At 47.5% G+C, this 24,127-nt stretch overlaps 1 protein-coding gene across 1 annotated transcript in view; it reads left to right on the top strand.

Moving 5' to 3' along the window:
- The first annotated feature begins 21,061 nt into the window (after positions 1 to 21,061).
- LOC149351000 (ubiquitin-conjugating enzyme E2Q-like protein 1) overlaps positions 21,062 to 24,127 on the top strand; it is a 74,652-nt gene continuing 71,586 nt past the window's right edge. The window contains exon 1 of the mRNA XM_089580186.1: positions 21,062 to 21,393. The gene's annotated coding sequence lies outside the window, so the exon portion shown is untranslated. The remainder of the gene's footprint in view (positions 21,394 to 24,127) is intronic.

Raw genomic sequence — 24,127 nt, forward strand, 5'->3', positions numbered from 1 at the left:
TGCCTCTCCCTAATTCTTAATACCTACTTCCACCAAGCCCACCGAAAGAAAAAAAAAAACCTTCTCTCTCTCTCCCACTTCGACCGAACCGTGGTTTGCAGTGTGAAAATAAATAAATACGTATATAAAACAGCAGCACTGAAGCTTGACCAGCATTGCTGCTAATTAAAGCCTTGGGCATTCTAACGTGGTTGAAATGTTAAGCAACAAATTTTTCACTGCATAAATAAACTACACATACAAACACGTTTCTGCTTGCTTGCTCGGCTGCTGACCCAAAAGACGCGGGTTCGATCCCGGCCGCGGCGGCCGAATTTCAATGGAGGCGAAATTATAGAAGCCCGTGTACTGTGCGATGTCAGTGCACGTTAAAGAACCCCAGGTGGTCGAAATTTCCTGAGCCCTTCACTACGGCGTCCCTCATAGCCTGAGTCGCTTTAAGACGTCAAACCCCCCTAAGCCGAACTAAACCAACGGTTTCTGCTGTCTTCGAACTATTAACAGCAGTACCGCCTTATTTCAACTTCCATAATATGCACCTGTTTCTTTTTAACCCTTGGGCAAGGCTATTGTTCGGACACCCAAGTAAATATATATCAGTTGCTGTCATTTAGCTAGTATGGTTCAACCACCTTTCGATATATATATATATATATATATATATATATATACACACGCACACACACACCTGAGACGCGTATCTGCTTATGGTACGAGAATCTTGGTGAACTCACTGTATGCTAGCAATGACAGAAGCCAACAGCCACAGAAACCAAGGGGCACAGGGGATTTTTTTTTAAATTTATTTATTTAATTTGTGGTGTTGATCAATTTAGAATATTACTGATTATGTTATCGCTTAATGCTAATTGATTAGAAAAGCAGAAGAAAAAACAACCACATGCCGCCGGTGGGATCCGAACCCACGACCTCCGAATTACGCGTCCGGTGCTCTGCCACTGAGCTACGGCGACGGCTGTCAAATGTTCTGCTTTCGGGGGTATTTATGTTTACAAGTAACCTAACCTTGAGAGTGTTCATCAGCGCCACCCACGTTCATAAGCGGCGGACGTGAGGTTATTTGTTTCATCTGCCTATGCAGGTGAGTGTCGCTTTGTATACAGCCCCTCTTTGTAAATGCACAAATTGAGAAGCAAATTCCCGGCATCAAGCAATGCCAACGTCTCTTGTAACATGCATTAAATTAAAATCATAAATAAAACATTAGCAGAACATGTTTTTACTGAATTTATTTCGTTGAATTCTTGACCTACATCCTTAGCTAACAGCTTAGCTTTACGTACGTATAACGAGTTGTACTGTTGTCTTCCATGCAATGCGCACAAGACGTGAAGCCGCGTCTGATTCACCCTGTTCCTAGTATTGCGTAACATTAATTCACCAAGTGAAAGGCGCATCAGACTGCATGCGCTTTCTGCCGCAATTCATCCGAGGCGAATCCTGTAAGGTGCCCGCTTCCCGACGCGTGACCCAGAGGCTTCGGAGAGCTTAACCCGGATCCGCGATGCGACGCACCGGTGCATGTCGTGGCCTTCGTTGCAAAGGAGTCTGTACCTATTGCATCGATGCTGGAAGCCCTACAAAGCGGGCTTCCGAGGAATCCGTGTAACCGCCTCCTACTTGATACCCGGGGCTAAAAGTTTGCGTGCACAGGTGTGCAGTGTCTTCGGTCAAGACTGCGTGGAGGCTCCGTTTACGTGTACAACGATGATACGATCTCTACCGGACGCCGGGCTTCAACGCAGTACCAACCACGAAGACATTATCCGCAGGAATATAAAAAAGTTTTTGTTCAGGAAACATCTGCGTCTGGGGGAACGGAAAGTGTGAAATCGATGACCATAGGAGGAGTGAGTACACTAATAGCTTAAAACTGAATCTTCGTACTGCGTACGGTCGATCATTCAGATGTCGAGCATCGATGGTATGCTGCTTGGGGTTCACATTATCATGGAGCTACTGATTGTTTTGGGTGAGCACACTGAGCTACCATACTTTCGCAATGTCTGCTCTCGCGGTAACCGTGGTGAAACGTCGTCAATGTTTTTTCCCCGCGAGGCAATAAGAATCGCTCAATAAGCGACCGCGGTCGATGCATTCGAGCGGCATTATCGTCCTTGTCTGGCCCAATAAGGCCCCGCAACGATGGGGCGGGCTTCGGCGCTCGGTTACAAAGGTTTCAGCGTCCCTCGGGAGTCGAGGAAAGAGCGCATGCATGGTCTCACGGCTTACAGGTCAAGCGAAGGACAAAGCCGAAACATGTGTGGCTCTAACAGAGGCTCGTCGAGGAGTCCATGGTCGAAACGCAAGAAATGGCTTCGCAAGAGCGGTCTCATCCACCTCTAAATCTTTGCTGGCTGTAGAAACGTAGCCGTCCTTGAGCAGTGACTGCGGCCCGCACTAAAGCTTAGCTTCGAGTTGCTACTGCCTACAGCTCAGCGTGCAACTGGGACCTCTATCTGCGCGCACAAACTTCGAGACTATACAAAATTTCAAAAGATGCCAAGTCTTTCCGGCTCTTTCCGTAAAAGTTTGCAGGTTCTTCATACGCTGTTTTACGGGAACTGCTGGAAAAAAAGATGAGTAGTACGTAGAGATTGATGGGGTTCGACGTCCCAAAAGTGCACATGCATGTCTAGAATGGACGCCGTAGTGGGGGCTCCGGGTAATTTTTGGCGGCCTCCAGGGCTACGTACACTGACATCGTACCGCACATGCGTGTTTACATTTGGCCTCCATCGGAGTGCAGCCGGCATTAGATCCTGCATATATACACGGGCTCAGCAGCAAAACGCCACAACCATTGAGCCAACAATTTAGCGCGGTACTGAACCATTGTGCTCCTCTGGAGGGCCGAACTTGAGTATCCCAGGCAGCGCTTGAGGAACCGAACAGCTCATGTAGGTTTCCCCTCTCTTTCTGAACTGTGGCTAGATTGTGGGCGCGAAACTATGAGCTGGGCTTTGGTCAAGTAGTTAAATAATTGAATTAAAATAGAGCCGGCTACGCCATGACTTATCACATAAATGTGTTATGGAAGCGGCGACGGCAACCCGACGACTCTGTCAACCCGCATTCACTGCCGTCAATGAAGTGCCATGCGTGTGGCTGTGAAATGTCCCCAAATATACGGCATCTCGTGCGGGAATGCGATCGAGGTGTCTCAGGCAGTGCGTGACAAGCATCTTGCCATCACGGTGATGTCCTAAGAATACTGGATTCGGCCGCAAACTTCCTCCAAAAGCGACAATTAACTCACTCTGGAGCTTCGCATGCAAGGCTTCCATGGTGGGCCACACTTCGCCCTGCCCTACCTTCCTTACCCCCGTAAGGAAGGTAGCCCTTAGTCCACACTTAGCCCTGCCCTACCTTACTACCGTTCTTACCCCAGCCCTTAGAGCGCCTTCTGACTTTCGAAGACAGAATCAAATCCTGGCTTTTCCTTTTCGCATAAAAAGACGGAAGAAAACCTGATCCCATATTCCGAGTTTCGCAGTTTTCGAAACCATCGTTTTCGGCCACACCCGATCGGTCGAAACGTCGGAAGAGGATGTGGTGGCTCGGATGTAGTGAAAAGTGACGAAAAAACCGGGTACGCTCCCATAACAGATGCTCAAGAACCCCAATGAGATAAATAGGCAATGGCGCACTCTGAAGCGCAGCCTCTAGCTTCAGCAAGAACTCATCGGTGTTACTGCGTTTTTTAGCACGTCAACTGTCTATTAATCAGGTACAGGTACTAATTAATCAGGTATTTATCAAGTACTACCTCGCGAGCAGGCGCCAACGGGCATGCCTATGCTTCTGGCCAAGGAGGACCTCTGAAAACTTCGTCTGCAAAGTCTGCCAAAGCATACATGAAGCCATGAAGAGAAACACAGTGAGAAGCTTTTTAGCTCATCCCTTTTATTTATTTATTGAACAAACAAACGAAAAGCCAAACAATCGTCACGGTGACTTGCTGGTTCAGCACGGCAGCCAGCGTGCAGTGTGTATCGAGTGAGTGCACGCCACGTATTCTTTCCGCTCCTTTTCATCCTCGAGCTAAATGCAAAACGCAGTGTTGTGCAATCGAGCTAGCTGTCTCATTTACCATCGGCGATATAGCCGCCGTCTGTCACTGCAACGTCATGAGTAGTTGGGTATATTATTTTCTTTTTTAAGTCCACCTCCGACCTGTACGGTGCGGCAAAGAGTACCTGAAATATTGTTTTTTTAATTGAAGTCCACTGGTTGTATGAAGCAGCTTTTGATTACCTCTTCAGTGTGGCATCCGATGCGTGACTGAAATTGGCTGAATTTTTCTTTTATCAGCAAAGAGCAGTAGCGCCCCTTGGCTGGGTGTCTGGCTGCAGCAGATGAACGCGGGGAGATACTGCCGCCGCTCATTGCAGTTGCAGCCGAACTGACATCCTGTTCCGCCGTTTAGACCAATTGGGTGTGGCTGAGAGGAGGGTTTCGAAAACGACGAAACTCAGAATACGGGTCCTGGTCTTTCTTGGAAAGAAAGTATCAGGTGGTTTTTCCCATTCATGTCCATTAAGTGGATGGATGCCGCATTCCCGCTTTTCGAGACGAGCGCGAGTGAAACCACCGGAAGTTGAACGGCCTGTTCCGGAATTTGTGTCCACAGTGTATTTGAATGCAAAAAGTCACATTTTTCGTCCTTTCGTTATCAGTTTTTTGCGTTGTTCTCGCGTAATGTCTGCTTTTATATCAAATGAATAAGCAAGCTGAACGCGAGAAATATGAGCATCGTTTGGAGAACCCTGTAATTTCAGAGAAACCGAGGAAAACAGACATGCAGGTTTCAATGTTTCACCCTGGTTCTTGTCTTCCGAGCGTAAATTTGGAGCCCTCGTGGAATGACGATGAGGCTACGGTCACCTTAAAATCGAATTTTCGCGTAGCAAAGAAAAGACGAACGATGGCGGAAATCCTGACATCCGTCCCTCGAAGAGCCGCTCGTTCTAAACAGCTCCTCTGGTTTCAGTTTCGAGTTGCACGCAGCCGATGTCTCGTCTTATCGATGGCGGGTGATGTTTATAGTTTTAGCAAGTAATTTACCTTAGACGTGTTTTTAGCCTAAATCCATAGCACAGCCACGTTTGTACAGCTGCACCTACAAGAAGCACGCAAGGCAATTTTTGGGCTATCCATTAGGATATTTAGAGGTGCATAGCGCCAGAGAAATTCTGTACGAGAAAGAGGAGCGGAGGACAGGCGCTGTTAGAAGTTAACTGCACCAAGAATCACGACTGAAAGCCCAATCAGGCGTAATTTGGTATAATGCGAAAGAGTATACTTTATACACTCCGTTGGAAAAGCAGTACAATACCTTTTCGAGGCGCTGTTGTGCACCTACACCGTCGGCACCTCACCAGATAGTAGCCGCAACCGCGTTCCGGTTCGATCGAAACATAATTCGGTAAAGTGCTGACTGCATAAGTCGGCTGTCTGGTGAGAGTTCATTTCCATCTATTCTTTCTTAAATTCATCCCACATTGAGGGTTTAACTTGGCCTTAGAGCGCGGGAACGTGCATCACAATAAATTGCAGCGTTGGGAACGCTGGCGGAACGGGACAACACAGAGCTGTGTAGAATAAAACAAGTTTGAGGTTCTTTAGAGTAGACAAGGCTCCGTACGTACTGTGTGTAGAGACGTCCTGTCGTCAGTTAGGGTCGTCCCATTGAAATGCAAAGGACCCTTCCTTTTGAAAAGTCTTTCCAGCAGACTCCGCTGGTTTCCTCGCGCAGTTGACGGCATAACAGGTAGGTGTGGTCGTGGAAAAAGACGAGAAAGACAAAAGGACGAAATTCCAAGGGGAAAACGTAAAGTGAAACTGAAAGACCCTGCTGATGACCCATTTCATGCGCTGCCAAATGCTGACTTCCGGGAAGAGGCCGCTTACTTCCGGTGGCTTCACTTTCTGGCGCCCGTTGCTCGATCCAGCCCTGTAGTGGGGATCAGTGGCTTTCCTTCCTTTGTTTTCGTTGCAGAACTATGGAATGTGTATTATAGGGTGAATGGAAAGGAGCTGAAGAAAACCATGCCTTGCGTACTTCACGACACCTTGTCGAGAGAAAAGACGTACAGCTATGAAAACTGACTGACTGACTGACTGACTGACTGACTGACTGACTGACTGACTGACTGACTGACTGACTGACTGACTGACTGACTGACTGACTGACTGACTGACTGACTGACTGACTGACTGACTGACTGACTGACTGACTGACTGACTGACTGACTGACTGACTGACTGACTGACTGACTGACTGACTGACTGACTGACTGACTGACTGACTGACTGACTGACTGACTGACTGACTGACTGACTGACTGACTGACTGACTGACTGACTGACTGACTGACTGACTGACTGACTGACTGACTGACTGACTGACTGACTGACTGACTGACTGACTGACTGACTGACTGACTGACTGACTGACTGACTGACTGACTGACTGACTGACTGACTGACTGACTGACTGACTGACTGACTGACTGACTGACTGACTGACTGACTGACTGACTGACTGACTGACTGACTGACTGACTGACTGACTGACTGACTGACTGACTGACTGACTGACTGACTGACTGACTGACTGACTGACTGACTGACTGACTGACTGACTGACTGACTGACTGACTGACTGACTGACTGACTGACTGACTGACTGACTGACTGACTGACTGACTGACTGACTGACTGACTGACTGACTGACTGACTGACTGACTGACTGACTGACTGACTGACTGACTGACTGACTGACTGACTGACTGACTGACTGACTGACTGACTGACTGACTGACTGACTGACTGACTGACTGACTGACTGACTGACTGACTGACTGACTGACTGACTGACTGACTGACTGACTGACTGACTGACTGACTGACTGACTGACTGACTGACTGACTGACTGACTGACTGACTGACTGACTGACTGACTGACTGACTGACTGACTGACTGACTGACTGACTGACTGACTGACTGACTGACTGACTGACTGACTGACTGACTGACTGACTGACTGACTGACTGACTGACTGACTGACTGACTGACTGACTGACTGACTGACTGACTGACTGACTGACTGACTGACTGACTGACTGACTGACTGACTGACTGACTGACTGACTGACTGACTGACTGACTGACTGACTGACTGACTGACTGACTGACTGACTGACTGACTGACTGACTGACTGACTGACTGACTGACTGACTGACTGACTGACTGACTGACTGACTGACTGACTGACTGACTGACTGACTGACTGACTGACTGACTGACTGACTGACTGACTGACTGACTGACTGACTGACTGACTGACTGACTGACTGACTGACTGACTGACTGACTGACTGACTGACTGACTGACTGACTGACTGACTGACTGACTGACTGACTGACTGACTGACTGACTGACTGACTGACTGACTGACTGACTGACTGACTGACTGACTGACTGACTGACTGACTGACTGACTGACTGACTGACTGACTGACTGACTGACTGACTGACTGACTGACTGACTGACTGACTGACTGACTGACTGACTGACTGACTGACTGACTGACTGACTGACTGACTGACTGACTGACTGACTGACTGACTGACTGACTGACTGACTGACTGACTGACTGACTGACTGACTGACTGACTGACTGACTGACTGACTGACTGACTGACTGACTGACTGACTGACTGACTGACTGACTGACTGACTGACTGACTGACTGACTGACTGACTGACTGACTGACTGACTGACTGACTGACTGACTGACTGACTGACTGACTGACTGACTGACTGACTGACTGACTGACTGACTGACTGACTGACTGACTGACTGACTGACTGACTGACTGACTGACTGACTGACTGACTGACTGACTGACTGACTGACTGACTGACTGACTGACTGACTGACTGACTGACTGACTGACTGACTGACTGACTGACTGACTGACTGACTGACTGACTGACTGACTGACTGACTGACTGACTGACTGACTGACTGACTGACTGACTGACTGACTGACTGACTGACTGACTGACTGACTGACTGACTGACTGACTGACTGACTGACTGACTGACTGACTGACTGACTGACTGACTGACTGACTGACTGACTGACTGACTGACTGACTGACTGACTGACTGACTGACTGACTGACTGACTGACTGACTGACTGACTGACTGACTGACTGACTGACTGACTGACTGACTGACTGACTGACTGACTGACTGACTGACTGACTGACTGACTGACTGACTGACTGACTGACTGACTGACTGACTGACTGACTGACTGACTGACTGACTGACTGACTGACTGACTGACTGACTGACTGACTGACTGACTGACTGACTGACTGACTGACTGACTGACTGACTGACTGACTGACTGACTGACTGACTGACTGACTGACTGACTGACTGACTGACTGACTGACTGACTGACTGACTGACTGACTGACTGACTGACTGACTGACTGACTGACTGACTGACTGACTGACTGACTGACTGACTGACTGACTGACTGACTGACTGACTGACTGACTGACTGACTGACTGACTGACTGACTGACTGACTGACTGACTGACTGACTGACTGACTGACTGACTGACTGACTGACTGACTGACTGACTGACTGACTGACTGACTGACTGACTGACTGACTGACTGACTGACTGACTGACTGACTGACTGACTGACTGACTGACTGACTGACTGACTGACTGACTGACTGACTGACTGACTGACTGACTGACTGACTGACTGACTGACTGACTGACTGACTGACTGACTGACTGACTGACTGACTGACTGACTGACTGACTGACTGACTGACTGACTGACTGACTGACTGACTGACTGACTGACTGACTGACTGACTGACTGACTGACTGACTGACTGACTGACTGACTGACTGACTGACTGACTGACTGACTGACTGACTGACTGACTGACTGACTGACTGACTGACTGACTGACTGACTGACTGACTGACTGACTGACTGACTGACTGACTGACTGACTGACTGACTGACTGACTGACTGACTGACTGACTGACTGACTGACTGACTGACTGACTGACTGACTGACTGACTGACTGACTGACTGACTGACTGACTGACTGACTGACTGACTGACTGACTGACTGACTGACTGACTGACTGACTGACTGACTGACTGACTGACTGACTGACTGACTGACTGACTGACTGACTGACTGACTGACTGACTGACTGACTGACTGACTGACTGACTGACTGACTGACTGACTGACTGACTGACTGACTGACTGACTGACTGACTGACTGACTGACTGACTGACTGACTGACTGACTGACTGACTGACTGACTGACTGACTGACTGACTGACTGACTGACTGACTGACTGACTGACTGACTGACTGACTGACTGACTGACTGACTGACTGACTGACTGACTGACTGACTGACTGACTGACTGACTGACTGACTGACTGACTGACTGACTGACTGACTGACTGACTGACTGACTGACTGACTGACTGACTGACTGACTGACTGACTGACTGACTGACTGACTGACTGACTGACTGACTGACTGACTGACTGACTGACTGACTGACTGACTGACTGACTGACTGACTGACTGACTGACTGACTGACTGACTGACTGACTGACTGACTGACTGACTGACTGACTGACTGACTGAGACCTTTTGTTCAGTCAATGTGTATGGTTGGGTTTACCCGAAAATGTGCAGTGTAGAGGCAAACAGCTTTTTATTCTAAACCTCGAATTGTCGTTGCTCCGTAAGCGGCGTCCTCCCTTTGCTGATTCTTCTTCTTCCCTTCTTTTCTTACTGATATTTAAATGCATCGCCATTTTTTGTTGCTTCTCACTCTATTCCGCCTTCTTTCTTCACTGCAAGAAAAACCTCTGTTATATCTGTTATCCTAGAAGCACAAAAGAGCTTAATGCATCCGTAATGAAGCAAATTCCAGATGAAAGGATTTTATCAACTTAGCGTACGTCGTTGTCCGACAATAATATGAAGCCGACCAGAACAACTATAACGAAGCTCGGCATAAATGACTGCATCACTCATTCCTTTTTTGCGTCCTCGGAACCGAATATGACCTTAGTGACCGCACAATTTTCATTTAGTATTCCGTCACCCGCTTCTTTGGCCTCAGATTACTCGTTTTTTTTAAATGATATCCAGTAGCTTTGCGAGTCAGATTTCAAAGCGAAGATAGTAGACCTCTGAGAAATGCCATGGAACTTTCTATAGAACGCTGGAGCACCAAAGAAAAGCTACGGTGTTATGTTACAAAATCCTGAATGCTATTGTTCGCTACTTCTCTACAAACAGTATCCTGAGGGTTTGATTGCAAAAAAAAGCAGGCAAAAAGTTCTACACGTACATCACAGCAACCTCTGATTATCTGATGTGATTATCCTGTTAAGTAACTCAGTGATTTACACCTGGCTTAGGACGTAATTAAACCAAAACAGTAAGCTTAAATATAATGTGAAGAAAATGAAAATATAAAGTACTGTTCAACAGCCTAGCGAAGGGAGAATAGATGGCGATACGGAATGAAGTACTAGTGCATTTATTTAGGCAAGGCAGTGATGGAAGCCAAAAAAAAATTAGCGGCAGAGAGTAAGAATGAATTAGGATTAACTCGGCAGGGACTCTCAAGTTACGGACAGCAGCCTGCTGATATCCCTACATGGGCAAGTATATCCTTCCACGGGCATGTGTTGTCTACTTTGTATCTGTCCGTGTCTCAAGCACTACAAGCTTCGTCATAGAGAAGAAGCCCAATTATTAAGAACAAATTTTAATCCCTCGATAGCATCAAAAATTTCAACCCCTTGAATCCACTGACTGCAGTGATGTTACGAAGTATTTTCATGAACTGCTCGGAAGAAAAGTTAAAAAAATATATAGCAAAGATTGATTCGGGCGCACAGCAAGCCAAGCAAACAACAGATCTCAAGCGCAACTCAAAATCGCGCACGTGGGCTGGTAGGGAGTGGGGAAGGGCTCTTTATGATATGTGTATGAAAGAAGCCAAGGTCACTAAAACCAAGAAAAAGCTCAGGGGGTATGTTGCATTTTTTTATTATGTTTACCATGGTACCAGTGGCTGTTTGCTTCTTTGGCACGCGCACGCTGCGTTGGATTCAAGGGCCCATGAAGTGATATACAGGGCGTTCCATGTAAGACGTTACACAATTTTTAAAAACAGGGTTTTTGAGTTAGAAGAGCACCTCAGAATACACCTAAGGTGTGCTAACTAGCAGGCTGGTTAACTAATATTTAATAGTTAACTTTTAACCTATTACTGTTAGGCTGCTCAATTATTGAGAGGCGTGTAGTCCATCCCAAGTAATACCCATATCAGTTTTTTAAATTTCAAAACTGAGGTTGCCCTTGGTGCTGTGGTCCAACGTATCTTGGCTGCATGGCGCCGAAATACATGCGTTTTCGAGAAGCTTGAAGGCAAAGCCACCTCTCCAGTGCACGTAACTCGTCGAAATAGCCGAAATTTGTTGGGCCACAGCGCCGAAGGTAACCGGGTTTTCAAAATTCTAAAAACTGACATGCATATTGCTTACGGTGGGCTACACGCCTCTCAATAATTAAGGAGCCTAACTCTAATAGTTAAAAGTTAGCTGTTCAGCATTAGTTAACCAGCCTGCTAGTTGGCAAATATTGGCTGTTTTCTGATGTACTACACCGCTGACAATGTTATGCCGCAAAAAGCGCTCTTCTACCTCCAAAATCCTACTTCTTAACATTGTGCAAAGTCCTAGGGGAAGCACCCTGTGTACTTAGGTTACGAACAGCGCATGACCGATAGGTATTCCGTCACTCGCCGCCGCACTGCAGTAATTTTTAAGCTAGCCTCATTAACACCAGAGATATCGGCGATTAAAAATCCTGCTCCACCTCGCCCCCCTCAACTCATTCACGCCGACGCGCCAAAAGGAAAAATAAAGAAAACAGGACGGGATTGCACTGCCGACGCCACCTTGGCAGGCCAAATGAGGAGGCTCGCCCACTCAGATTGCATACTGATGTCATCGGAGTTGGGCGCCTCAGAACGCGCTGTGAGGTGTCGGCCTAATCAGTTGCGCGCCACTCCGAACAGCAATTTTTAAAAGTTATTTGTAAATTTTAGGGTCCACGCAGAGCTTTTAAATTTCACTCGAATACTCACGAAGACCACCTATACAGATCTATTGCACTATAATATGATCATTAAAAACATTTAGCCGCCACGATGGCTCGGTGGTTATGGTACTCGGCTGCTGACCCGAAAGACGCGGCTGCGATCCCGGCCGCGGCGGTCGAATTTCTACGGAGGCGAAATTCTATAGAGGCCCGTGTACTGTGCGACATCAGTGCACGTTAAAGAACCCCAGGCGGTCGAAATTATCCGGAGCCCTTCACTACGGCGTCCCTGATAGCCTGAGTCGTTTCAGGACGTTAAACCTAAAAAAACTAAACTAAACTGAAATGATTTCAGGGTCCCTTTAAGAAGTTCTGGACACAAGTCCGATTAGCCCAACACCAGCACTTGGCAAAATCATAGCAAGCATAGTGAGATACCGCCGCATATCAGCTTCAGAGTTTTGTGAGCGCCGATGCTAGAGCGGATGCGGACGGCAACAGAAATTCTTCACAACGAGCGTACAGTGAAGATCGTTGCCAGCGAAGACGAGGCAGTGTTGTATACTACAGGCGGTCCTGAAGAAACTATGCCGAAGTTTAGGCAAGCGATCGTTGCGATGTGTGCCGCCCGCAAGGGAGCAGTGTTACAAGTAAGGCCGCAGATTGCCTGGGTCTTCACTCTGCTATGCCGATATCTGCAGGCCCCAGCTTGAAGGGTTGCTTCGTGAGAAGCGGAACAAAAAGAGACTTCGAGGACATGAATATAAAGGAAGATTTTATCTGAGATATTTTCAAGCGGGGTAAGATGAGAAGCGCAAAACACAAATCCATGCACTCTTTTCAAGAAGGCCCAGATCTTTATACTCCTAACTTGGGGTATCTGTTTGAATCGTGCCCAATGAGAACATTCGTTAGGTGGGCGACTCAACTGAAAAAATAAAATTGCTCCGCCAGCGAGACGCAGTCCCCATTTACATCGCCAGACGTCATCAGGCGCATCCTGACAGCTCCTCTATGAAGAGGGTGCAATCGCCGCTGGAATTCTACGCTTTGCTCGAAGGCCGCACTCCCACCCAGGAGAAAAGAGGGGAGGGAGGTTATTGTCGCTCTTTAGTCCCGGGTGGCCATTGTTTCTGTAGCAGAGGCTGCGGACTCCGGCAAAAGGAAGAAAGGCGTTCCGAATCATTGTATGGGACGGCGCCATGTACCGCCTCATCCCTCCATTGTTAGTGCCTAACCAAAGCGATTAGTCGGGCGCGCCAACTTTAATTTGTTGCCTGTTAGTAACGCTTACGGTGAAATAATTTTGCAACTCGCTGGTGTTAAAGCCTGGAATGGCCTCCCACATGAACTTAAGCTCTCCACTAGCTCCATTAATCCTCTGAAGAAACATTTCAGTAGTTTGACATGATTGTTTCGCAGTATTGTTTGGCATTTTTTTTTTTGTGCAACTGGTATTGAGTTTTTCTGCTTATTTCTTGCACTGTTGTGATTGCGCCTTTTTCGTGACATATTTCTGGAAGTTTTTTTCAGAATTTCGCACCTTGTGCGCTGTGTTGATTTCATTTCATTATTGTTTTTCTATTCCATGTTTTTCTTAAGATTTATTTCAGATATCAAAATTTGTATTTTCAATGTTTAGGCATAATTGGTCTCGTACTTGCTTTTTTTGTCTTTGCAGTTTTTTTGTATTCTGTGAATTTTCATGTGTCGCATAATCGCACATTACTGCATAATCGCACATTATCGCATATTACTTCATAACTTTATTTTATGTACTTTCATGTTTTGGACCCCAAACTAGCCGTTGTGTGTGTGTGTGTGTGTGTGTGTGTGTGTGTGTGTGTGTGTGCGCGCGTGTGTGCGTGTGTGCGTGTGCGTGTGTGTGTGTGTGTGTGTGTGTGTGTGTGTGTGTGTGTGTGCGTGCGTGCGTGCGTGCGTGCGTGCGTGCGTGCGTGTGTGTGTGTGTGTGTGTGTGTGTGTGTGTGTGTGTGTGTGTGTGTGTGTTTCGCGCGACTACCATGTCTGGAGTTTGTGAAATTCTGTGAAAAAGAAAGAAGAAAATAAATGCCACCATCAACAACAAGCTTTGTTGAACTTGCCCGCTACATGTGACTGCCCGTCGGTGAATAGGAAAGGGCAAATTGTTTCCCCCCGTGAATGGAAGCAAACGGGTGCCGCTGAACACGGACATACAGGGTCAGATGTCGGCGCCTGCCTGTGAACCCTATAGTTGTCCACCCGCTGGATTTGATCGCCAAAAAAAGCCACCTGATGCCTCCACGTAGACAGCGAGCCTGTGGATTTAGCAGTATGCAGTGAATGACGCCATACCAGAAGTACGAGCCGCCGCGGTGGCTCAGTGGCTATGGTGCTCGGCTGCTGTGCCGAAAGACGCGGGTTCGATCCCGGCCGCGGCGGTTGAATTTCTTTGGAGGAGAAATTCGAGGCCCGTGTACTGTGCGATGTCAGTGCACGTTAAAGAACCCCAGGTGGTCGAAATTTCCGGAGCCCTCCACTACGGCGTCTCTCATAGCCTTAGTCGCTTTGGGACGTTAAACCCCATAAACCAACCAACCAACCAACCAACCAACCAGAAGTACGTAATATCATGGTTGGAAAGCAGCGTTCAATAAAAATTCGGTTTTTCTTAGGGAGGTTAATTTTCTATTCATACTTGACTGAGCAGTCAGCACTGTGTATCTCGAGTGTACGTAATTCCAGAATTTACGTAGTTTGCGTACAAGCGGTATTCTGTTGCGGAGGACTCCAAGAGGAGGTAAGCGTAACCTGGGGCATCAGGTGAGAAGTTGAGACTGGGGGATTTTATTCACTGACCGCGGCCGGCGCATGTCAGGGCTCATTGCACACCAGTGTCAGAGGCCCAGCGGTTGCTTTGATCTGTCTGAAAACTATGCCCGAGTACGTACCGCAGGCAGCTTGTAGTAGGTTGTCTTGGTGCTAAAGCTTGTTCCGTGCATGCAGCAAGGATAACTATAGTACTATGCAAATTACGTTTCACATTGGATCCATTAAGTCGTTTTAGAACGCTGGTACGCTGGCAAGGTGAGTTCAGTTTGGAAGAGCACTGTCACGTAGTGGTGATGGCAATCGGACTTGCTGGAAGGCAGCATAGTTTTAACAGGACTGTTTATTTGTCCGAACTTAGCCTACGTCCACTAACGAACAACTCGGCGGCGGCGATAGCAACGAATCTGGTCGACGGTCGTCGGGGTCAGATTTAGAGTTTACAGTGGAATTTCAGGATAAGGCTCCTAAAACACTGACAACAGTCCCGAGCGTCGTGGAAGCTGACGCGCGCAGTCACGATAGTTCCAGAGCGATCTGATAGCGTCGCCTGTGCCAAAGTTGTGAGGCAGCGTCCCGGTGCCGATATATCAAATAACATGAAAAAACGAACAAGAAAAACCTCCTCTTAAAGAAGCATTGACCCGATACTCATAAGGAAGGGAACCTAGAAATGAAAGTATAGGTAAACACTAAATGAAGGCATGCAATGAGCGTGCATCATATGGTTCTACTTCCAGCTTTACGGTTTTACGTACACAGTTAAGTCTGCTGAGTTGTCGTAGGATCATGTGAGGTCGGAAGTAAAAGCGCAACAAAGTTTTTCACTAGATCCTCGGCGGCGAATCGGCGTCCACAATCACACACAGTCACCTGTACTGTGCTTTGCATCGCGTCGTCGTAGATTAAGGCGTTGGAGCGTCGGTGCACGACTGGTCTTTTATCGCAATCGGACGAGCCGTCCAGCCTCTTCTGTGCGTGGCAGGTGTGCGGTGACGTCGACGCTGTATTCGTCGTAACGTTGGGCAGCATCGCTTCGAGCATGGTCGTAGCTTCGCTGCAGTGCACGAGCTCGAACGGGGTCATCTGGGTTGTATGCTGCACAGCGGTGTTGTATACGAAGACCGCAAGGGCACGATGACGTGTTAGGTCTAGATCTCGGCTTCGACGGACGTGGCAAGCACTCCTGCAATGGCCTTGCTCAGGAGCTCCGTTAAGCCGTCGGGCTGTGGGTGGTGCTCAACTGTCATCCAATGGTTTGCGTAACTTTAGTGCGGGATGTCTTGCGTCAGCTCAGCCGTGAACTCTGCTCCCCTGTCCGTGACAAGCCCTTCAGAAGGCCGTAGAGCAGAAGGATGCATTCCACGAAAATTTTCATGACTTGAGCTGCAGTGGCCTTCAACAGGGCTTTTGCTTCGGCGTGACGGGTCAGGTATTCGGTCGCCACTATTATGCACGCGTTTCCAGGTGTCGGCGTTAATGAGAGGCCAGTGGGTCCATGCCGATCTGTTGGAAAGACTTTGTCGGTGCTGCTATAAGTTGCAATAGCCCTGCTGGCCGAGCCGGTGGCGCTTTCATGTAAAGTGCAACATCGGCGAATGTAGCCGCGGCCAGTAATATACAAGGTGATTTTTTTTTTTACCTTTACAGATTTCTACTATAGAAACTGTGTGATACGTTAGTGTGGTCTTTTGAACTAGGCTGTACAGCAAGGTGGACAGTACGTACTTCCTATGGATCAATAATGAGATAATTAATTAACTTAAATCAAGTAATAAACTTTTTTGTTTTTGATTTCAGGGGCAAGGTCACATTGCGAAATTGATGGCTGGCAATATCGAACGTGAGCGCTGTTTTTAAATTTTCTTAATCGGCAAGGTGGTTCGAAATATCGAATAATGCGCATTTCAAAGTTTGTTGTGTTGGCTTTCCTGCATTGCCTAATTATAAAATGGCGTCGCTAGACGTGGGATCGTAGCCGAAGCTAACTTCTACGTAATCAAATACACCAACTGCGCCTGTATTTGATGCATGAGAAGAGCGAGATACGACATTTTATAAATATGCAATGCGGGAAAGCCAACTCCGCGAGCTTTCAAACGCTTATTTTTGACGTTCAATATTTAGAAACACTTTGCTGATTAATAAAAGTTGTCGGTCATCATGTTGGTTGGCTGTCACTAATTTCGCAATATAACCTTGCCCCCTAAAATCAAAAATAAAAAGTTCCTAAGTTAATTTCAGTTAATTAATAGTCTGATTATTCATCCATATGAGGTATATCATGCCCACCTTGCTGGACAAGCCAGCTTAACACAGCGCACCGACTTATCTTTCACAGTTTTTAAAACAAAAATCTGTAGAGATTTTTAAAAATTCTGTGGACGGTGCGATAAAACTACCTTACTCGCCTTCACTCTCTAACTAACTTATTAAAAAGCAAAATAAAGTCTGCTAAACTGACTTATTGTAAAACCACACTTAATGGGTTCATTAAAACAGCACCCAGCAAATTCTGGAGATATCTAAGTTCCCAACGCACAAGCAGCAAGGCAAAATCCACCGAAGGACTTGACGCTGACACCTTTAACACTTACTTTCAGACAGTGTTCACACATGCTAACAATTCCTCTGACCTTACCCCTGCATTCGAATGTAAGACCACGCTGTCAGGCACTCCTTCAATATCCGAGGCGGGAGTGCTTATGATGCTGTTAAACATGGATGATAAGAAATGTGATGGACCAGATGGAATTCCGAACAAATTTCTCAAGCGATATGCCGAGCCTATAAGTAAATACCTCTGCCTGATATATCAAAAATCAATCGACGAGTGTAGCCTTCCTGCAGAGTGAAAAGTAGCGAAAGTAATTCCGGTACATAAATCTGGCAATATTTCATCTGCTGCTAATTATCGACCCATATCACTGACATGTACATGCTGTAAATTACTGGAGCACATTATTTTGAAATTTCTGACAAATTTTGTTGAAGTCAGTAACATACTCCACAGAAACCAACATGGATTTCGTAGTGGCTTGTCCACGACTACGCAACTAGTAGAAATTATGCATGATTTTGCGCAGTGCCTCAACAATCAGTCACAAATCGATGCCCTTTTCCTGGATCTGTCGAAGGCTTTTGACCGAGTCTCTCATGCTAAACTCCACTTTAAACTTAGAATTGTATTTGGTGATGGACCACTCGTACGATGGATTTATAATTACCTCTCTGACCGTTATCAATTTGTACAATACAACCGTCATGCATCCAAGTTAGTACGTGTTCTTTCAGGAGTACCTCAGGGTACAGTTTTAGCCCCGCTGTTGTTTCTACTCTTTATTAACGACATATCAAATGAAACCGAAGTAAAAATGCGACTATTCGCGGATGACTGCGTGTTGTACCAAGAAATAAAAGACTCTAATGACCAGGAAAAACTTAACAATGCTCTAGGAAAAATTGCAGAGTGGTGTAATAAATGGCAGATGGTAATTAATTTCGAAAAAACGGTCTCTATGTCTATTACAAAGAAAAAGTGTAAATTAGATTATGTGTATTCTTGGAATAACATGAATATCCGTAGTGTGACCGAATATCGATACTTGGGTGTAGTCATCACTTCTGACTTAAACTGGACTACGCATGTTCAAACCATAGCCAGCAAAGCATTGAACAAGTTATTTTTCCTTAAAAGGGCCCTTCGTCATTCTACATCCGATACAAAACTTCTTGCTTACGTCACTTTTATCCGTCCGGTCTTAGAATACGCCAACATAGCTTGGTTCCCCCACACTAAAAACAACATTAATACGCTCGAGATGGTGCAAAGGAAAGCCGTGCGCTTTATCTTCAACTGCTATGGCCGCATGCATTCAGCCACAGTTCTTTTACGCACGGCAGGGCTTCACACGCTGACCAGCCGTGCCAAATTACACCGTTTAAAGTTTTTGTACCTACTTCTTAATAATGCATTAAAGATGTCTCCCACAGACTTTGTTCGTATAAACACTACACGAGGAACACGTCATAAGCATGCACTCACCCTTGAAGAATATTTCTGTCGCAGTAATACTTTCCAACATTGTTTTTTTCCACAAGTTGTTCGAGATTGAAATCAATTGCATCCATCAGTCACAGCCCAGCGCACCATAGACAAATTTATTACCCTCGCTGAGAGTTCTGTACTTTCATTCCTCTCATCATAACCTTGCTCGTATTCTTGTATTACAGTACTCTTCTCAGTGTAATTATTATCAAGTGACATCATCAGTTTGATGACACGATTGCTTTATTTATTATTGCCATTTGTATTGCATGTTTTGCCTTTATTTTCTACTCTTAAAAAAAATAGCACTGAACCTGTATTTGTATGTTTTGCCCTCTCCTGTAAAAGTCCCAAGATGGGATTGACAGTATACCGAAATAAAATAAATAAATAAACCCGAGGCGCCCAGCTGTCTGCTAATCCTGTGAAGCCTGCAGAATTTCCTCTCGAAGGCTTGCAGATACTAGAAGGTACGGGGCCTTGTTAGGTGCGAAGTTCTCTTTCATAAGGACGTCGTTTTGTGAGCAGAAGAAACTCAATTCGCGCTTTAACGCTCCGGCGGGTGAAATACTCCCGCCTTCCGTGGTAATAGGTCAGGCACTGTAACTGAGGATCCCATCGTTGAAATTGTGCGAAAGTGCAGGCGCTGACGGTCCCCAGGAAAGTCGGGACTCGTGACAGGCAATCTACGTTGGAGAGCTCGTGCCCAGACTTGCAGGCCACGTTGATGACCAGAACTTAAAGTCGCAGGCTCCATCGAGTGAAGCAGCCGAAGGGGGTGTCCCTAATTGGCAAGCCAGCGGTACACGTAATAATCGCTGACAACGTTGAATGATGTTCCGTGCAGTATTTATATGCATTGTTCCATGGGCATCTACTAATCTGTCAAGGAGTGCATGTTGCGGCTACATCTTGGTTTTCATGTTTTGAAGCAGTATGTTAGAAAAATTGGTTTGGTTTGGTTTATGGGGTTTAATGTCCCAAAGTGACTAAGGCTATGAGAGACGCCGTAGTGGAGGGCTCCGGAAATTTCGACCACCTGGGGTTCTTTAGCGCGCACTGACATCGCACAGTACACGGGCCTCTAGAATTTCTCCTCCAAAGAAATTCCAGCCGCCGCGGCCGGGATCGAACCCGCGTCTTTTGGGTCAACAGCCGAGCACCATAACCACTGAGCAACCGCGGCGGCTGTTAGAAAAATTGTTCCGTGCACTTACCTCAACGGGAAACCATTTCTTCAGCAAATGCCTACTACGTTTCCAGTTCACTTTGAGCTGACGTTAAGAGTGAAATAAAATTAGCCCTGTGCCGGGGTCATCATTTTAATGCAGCAGTCATGAAAAACGCCTAATGGTGGCATATTTTAGAAGGAACGAGCGTGACAAAAGTATGGCACAAAACAAACGCAGCACAATAAGAAAGCGATGTTACACCAGTCTTAATTGTGTGGTTGCGAGTTCCCTTACAGACTTTCGCTGGAAAGCGATAACTAGCATAACAGGACAGGGTGCTGAGGATCGCATCGATGACGATCCGATTCGGGAAAGAGGGGAAACTGAGGATGAGGCGTCGGCCCGGGCGGTGCTCGACGCGGCGGCGACCGCCAAGTGATCATTCAGTTCCTTGATCTTTGCAAACAAACACGGGGCGCGCGGTTCTCGCGCCGGCGACACGTATCGACCGCGAGTTTGTTTCTCAGTTCCCGCGTTGGGCCGCCTGGCGTGCGGACCCCCAACGCAGAAGGGGGAGGGGGGTGTCGTTCGAACCGACAAGCAGCGCTGAGAAACGAAGCCCGCGCCGCGGTCAAGTGCGGGGCAATTTACGGCGGCCACGTGACACCTTTCAGCGCCGCTCATTGGCCGCGGGTCCTCGCTGGGGGCCTCTGATGGGCGGGTTTCTCGAGCGCCATCTTGGAAGTCGGCTGCGGTTGTCGCTCTCTTCCACTGCACCGCCGGCGCGTCACGTGAGCTCCGAAGCGGCGGCCGAGAGGGAGCAAAAGGCGCAAGCGCCGCGCTGCGGACGGCGCAGTCGACGCTGCCTGGGGCCGGAGCGCCGAGCGCGAGAGCTGCGCCAAGCGGGTTGCGCTGCCGAGTCCGGCCTGCCGCTGCAGCAGCTTCCCCCCGGGGCCGGCGGCCGTGCGGGCGGCCCATCGCAGCAGCCTCGCCCGAGCCAGCCACGGACTCTTGGCCAGCCACGCTGCCGCTGCCCTCGTCTCCGGGGGACGCCTCGTTCTCGTGCCGAGGTCCTCGCTGTCCTCTACCAAGTTAGCGGCCCTCGTTGGTGGAGGCAGATAAGCACAGTAAGCTCCCTACAGCGTACCACATGCATGCTGCACTTATCCTCTGGGAACACTTCGCGCGTGACGCCCGGGCTCACTCTTATCTCCGTACTCGGCACACATGGCAGAAATACCGCTTTGTCTGTATTTCTGTCATAAGAAACATGCCGGGCTTTTGGCTGGGCTGGCCGGGCTTATTTATTTTTTTTTTCCATAACTAATTTGAGAGAAAGGACACCGATTCACTTCTCCATGCAGGAAGCTGATTCCGGTCGATCTGTTTTCTGTGTGGAAGGACACAAAAGATTCAGACCTGTCACTGACCGCTCGGTCATCAGGTCCGCGGTCACAAAGTGAAGGCGTATATAACTGATCGCGTTACTCCTTGGTAATCCACTCCAGCCTTGAAGTTCGATAAGAAATCAGCTCTGTGTTTCATGTCATGTTCACATGTTCGTTATTCTCAACGCACTGCCAGACTCTGGGGGTTAAGAACCATGCGATCTCGGACCTATGGTCATGTGCAAGAACACGCACAAACAGCACACTAAGATAGAGCCGCCACTTCGAAGCAAAAACAGTAGAAAGCACTGCACACCGTCTGCTTTCGCGTTAATTAAACGAGCTCCCGCCGATTGCCCTCTCTGCATTTCTGCCGCTCCTCAAGGAGGAATGATTGCCAACAAGGTGTCCAATTATGCGAGTTTTGTGTCCAAGAGGATTTGCAAAGGTAGCGATCTGAAGAAAATCAAGTGACCGCTGACAACTTTCTATGTATTGTACGTCGCTCAAAGAGTGCTGTTCTTTTGAGACATTCCAGAGCCGTACTAGCCACGCTGGACGGGAATCAGCGCTGCTTTTATTTGCCCTATTACCTCATCGTGGCTCATGGCTCAGATGAGGGCATTAATTGGCTGCCCTCGCGAACACACGGGGCTTGAGGCAAGGCTCAGGTTGCTTCGCGGATTGAAGATAATGAACCTGGGGGATTAGCGTAAGCACAGTCGTCGATAATCCCGCACCGCGGGATATAAAAAGTGAGTGCCCATTCTCTTCGGTAGTCGTTGTGTTCTTCGCAGGGACGGAGGCCTCGCGGTTTTCCCAAACATTATTTCGTCGAACGCGCTTCTGACCACAAGGCCTCTAACGAGGCAGACCTCAAACTGCTTCAGCACACACGCTACAAAGCACGCTGCCGTGAGAAATTACTGACCATGAGTATGCAGACAACAAATTATGGCCATGAATTAGGTCATATTCAAGCGAACCACCTTTTGAATGAGGTATTTCAAAATAAGTATACGTGAACCGTGGCAGCATGCCTTGTTCACATGTGCGTGTGGGCAGTATGTGGATATGAACTGTTGAAATCATAGTTGCGAAATTTAAGAATAGTTCATAATAGGGAATATTTTTTTTAATGCACTATCTCATTAACATTTAGCTGCCGACGCGCTCAAGTGGCGCTTGTGAAGTTTTTTGGGGATATAGAGAACTGACCTGGGAAAGAACATTTTAGTTCCACAAAGCTCGAATATGGAGGGTTAAATGGCCGCAGTGATTAGCAAGTGATCAGCAGAAGAGAACGTACCTGCGAAACAAGTGCATTGGAGCTGGCGTGGCAAACTGATGTACAGGAAACTCTCCGAGGGAGAAACGGTAGGAAACGAAACATGGCCGCCGAAGCAGAGCAATGCGTCGCCAAAAGAACGGTACCAGCACTGTGTGCCGACTTGTGTTATCTGTACGCAAGAAATCATCAGCCAATGCCATGGACAGCATTTATGAATTCATAATTTTCCTCGGAATGAAAGCCCCTCAAGCTTCTTGGGCGCAGATCTTCCTCACTTCATGCATAAGTAAAGGCACAATTCTCGTGTTCCAGCCTCCACTGTGCGGTCTGCTGTGTTTCGGCTTAAGTTGAATGGATGGCTATTGTGCCAAGTGCTAATGTGCGACTCTTAACAGTGCTCGGGGCCGTATTTTGCAACCCGGTTCATTTTTCTTTCCCCTTTGCCCTGGTCCCAGCCGCCTCTGGCGTCAGGAGCTATCGGTCACCGAGTCTCATGCAGCTCCGCTATCACCGATGGCAAAAGGGGTGAAAGAAGACTTCGTCCAATTTACATACGGACCCATGATGAAGTATTAAAAAAAAATGTTTCGTTCTACCGGCTACGTATGACGCGTAAGAAATTCGTACAATTCCATTAACCAGTCGTTTGTTTCGCAAGCTGACATTGTTCTCGATAAACTGCCAACTGCGACGTGCGCTGCGCAGGACGACTGTTGCAGAGCCATACACTGCACTGGCCGTCACTGATAGCAGCCCAACACAAGAGTGGGTGATATCAGCTGAATTAATTCATAACCACCTGACCTTTAATCTCCATTTTATCTCCTGAATCTTTGCTCAATTCAACTGTACTCCTCGAGTGCACTAGTAGAGTAAAACGGCGTGAAAGCAACATTCCTATATAGTATGCCGGCGGTCGAATTTCGGTGGTGGCGAAATTCTAGAGGCCCGTGTGCTGTGCGATGTCAGTGCACGTTAAAGAACCCCAGGTGGCCGAAATTTCCGGAGCCCTTCACTACGGCGTCCCTCATAGCCTGCGTCGCTTTTGGGACGTTAAACCCCATAGACCAAACCAAACCAAACCCATATAGTATGCTGCCTGTATTCGTTGGTTATCAGTAGCTAGGAAAGGTTTTTTCTGGGCCGTAATTTTTTTTTAAAGCATAGAAACACCCGTAAAAA

The sequence above is a fragment of the Amblyomma mixtum genome, chromosome 3 (assembly GCF_055824585.1).
Source record: "Amblyomma mixtum isolate Tamu chromosome 3, ASM5582458v1, whole genome shotgun sequence".
Taxonomy (NCBI): Eukaryota; Metazoa; Arthropoda; class Arachnida; order Ixodida; family Ixodidae; genus Amblyomma; species Amblyomma mixtum.